The following is a 2476-nucleotide window of genomic DNA, read 5'->3' on the forward strand; positions in this document are numbered from 1 at the left end:
GTTGAGTTTAATGCCCCACACCGGTCTGGTCGCCTGCTGCCCCTGCCGCCCCTGCCCTCAAACCCTTAAAGCATTAAAAACAACACGTGTGAGCTGAGGACACAGATGTCTGCCATGAAAGCCACACAGCAGGGCGGGTGTCTGTGTTTGTCATCTGTGTCTGTGTCTTTAGGTTATGGCTTAACGTTCGTAGACATGATTAAATAGTATCTCAGGAAGAAAACGGCTTGTCCCTGTAGCCTATTTCTTTCAGATTTTATGTAAGATACCTTTATCTGAAGTCTATTAAGTCGGCCCACATGTAGGCTATATTATACAAACATTTCTTTTTTCAGAAATCCATTCAGAATCCCATGCCTACAACGGGTAATTTCCTTAATCTAAGATGGTTTAGGTGTTACTTTATGTCTGGTATGTAACATAGGCCTACATTGACGTTTCAAAAAGCCTGAAATGAAGTGTTGCCAGTTGGGTAGGCAGCCCAGAGGAAAGGGGATGCCCTATTTTGGTTTGGAGATGTGGCGCTCTCTAGCGGTGCAGCCGTGCAACTGCTTTCCGGTCTTTCTGCCAGGCAGTCTGTGCAGAGCGCTTCCAAACCAAAACTGCGTTAAGTTATCAGCGCTAACTACTTTTTTTCTCTAAGTGAGACTGCGGGAGAGGCTCAAGAATATCCCCTTCGGTTCTTTGTAACACTCTACAGATATGCGGTAGAAGATCAGCTGGGCTTGCGAGACAGAGCGAGAGCCAGAGGGAAAGAGAGAGTCCTGGAGAACCAAAGACGTCCTCAAGAATATCTGGCCAACGTCAACCGGGACAGCTAGAGGAACGGAAAGGTAACTTTAACCGCTAGTAGCTCACCGCCGTCGAGACACAGTGGTTTCTGCCTTTTTAGAGTTGTGCCCTATTATGTATGACATTTTCAATTACATCATTTGTTTAGAACCCCTCATGTGTGATTGAAAGCCATTGCAAAAGCTACTATATCGTTTCTTCACATAGCTGGATACTGAAGTAAGTTGTGGATGGTTTTTTTGCCAATAATATTCTTACATTCGCCATCTAATGCGCTTGTCGAATAGCCTTTATGGATAGCACGCCGTTCTGTATGAGATAGATGTGCACATTTCACTTCAATATGAGCTCAAAGGTCAGCCAAATCAGTGTGTCTGTGACATAAATTGGTTTGATTGCACATCGACCCCACGACAGGATAGTTGGCCTTTCAGTTGTGCGTTAAAATATAAGACGTTTTGCGCGTATCGAGGTTAAGACTGTGTGGACTTCAAAGAACTGCTGTGAGGGTGAACTCGGCGAACCCTTTAGTGAAGGGAAGGCTACACTTCGGCATCTTAATCTGGTTGAGAGTGTTGCAGCTAATGAACTCTCCTCTCTCTGTCTGCTCTCATTTTCGCCTCGTGGATGCCCGCATTGGAACGGATTGTGTGCGTTGTATTGAGTTTGTTGCATGGAGTTTGTTGTGCTAGTTGCGCTCTGGCAAGCGGTTCGGTATGGCAGGCACTCCGATTTGGGCCGGGCCGGTTTTGTTCTGGACCGGATGTCTCGAGGTATATGCCCTTGGGGCTTGGGGATGGTGGCAGTGTTTCTGCGGCTTCGGTTCCAACTCAGTTTTTGTAGATCTTTAAGAGTTTATATCAACCGTGAACACCCTCTCACTAAGCGCTTACGACGGTCCAGATCGGATCAGCTCCACAGGAAACTGCATGTGTATGTCTTTCTGCATGAGGGGGCAGGGCAGACTAATGGGTCTGCAAATGTGGAGTCTGCAGTGGATTCACTGCCCCATAAATGGCGTATTTGCTGAGTGTGCATCTGTGCGCGTTTGACAGTTCTCTATGTTTGGGTTCACTTTCCCCCGAAGCCCTGGGAAATGATATGCACACACAGACGCGTGACATCTGTTGAGCGCGGCGCACCACGCTTTTTTTCTATCGCCTCACACATTATTGTTTCCCGGGTCCTCCGGCCGGAGACGAAAGGATTTATCTGTTCGTCATATCGTCACATATCGAGCGTGTCTGTGTGCCTGTCTGTTACCTGAGCGGCGTGTAGTCTTTGGCACCGGCCCATCCAATGCCTCGCTGGATGCCAGACGGGAACAGCTGCGGTTAACTGCAGTCTCCTGGAGGGGCCGAAACACAGCGGATACGGGGCGGTCCGAACTGGGCCCCATGGTCCGGTCCGGTCCGATCCGATCCAAATCTAGGTCCACCTCAACTGCTGTGTTTGTAGTAGCCTAGACCTGTTGTCACTGTCTGTCACTGGTTATGAATGAATGAAGAAAGAAAGGAGTTAAGGTTTAGGCCTATTTATTCATTCGTCAATTCATCATTTTTTAAACATTTTATTTCGAGAGGTGTATTTTTGTGTAATTTTGAGAGGTGTCATGCTGTGCTTTTTTTTGCAAAGACCAAAGGGGGTAGGGGGTGAACCAGAGGGGTCTATGGGGATGGGGTAG

At 47.7% G+C, this 2476-nt stretch overlaps 1 protein-coding gene across 2 annotated transcripts in view; it reads left to right on the forward strand.

Annotated features, from left to right (window-relative positions):
* The first annotated feature begins 585 nt into the window (after window positions 1-585).
* Window positions 586-2476, forward strand: part of adamts10 (ADAM metallopeptidase with thrombospondin type 1 motif, 10) — a 104856-nt gene continuing 102965 nt past the window's right edge. For both annotated transcript variants that reach the window (XM_063200709.1, XM_063200710.1), the window contains exon 1: window positions 586-833. The gene's annotated coding sequence lies outside the window, so the exon portion shown is untranslated. The remainder of the gene's footprint in view (window positions 834-2476) is intronic.

Source organism: Engraulis encrasicolus, chromosome 6, assembly GCF_034702125.1.
Source record: "Engraulis encrasicolus isolate BLACKSEA-1 chromosome 6, IST_EnEncr_1.0, whole genome shotgun sequence".
NCBI classification, from domain to species: Eukaryota; Metazoa; Chordata; class Actinopteri; order Clupeiformes; family Engraulidae; genus Engraulis; species Engraulis encrasicolus.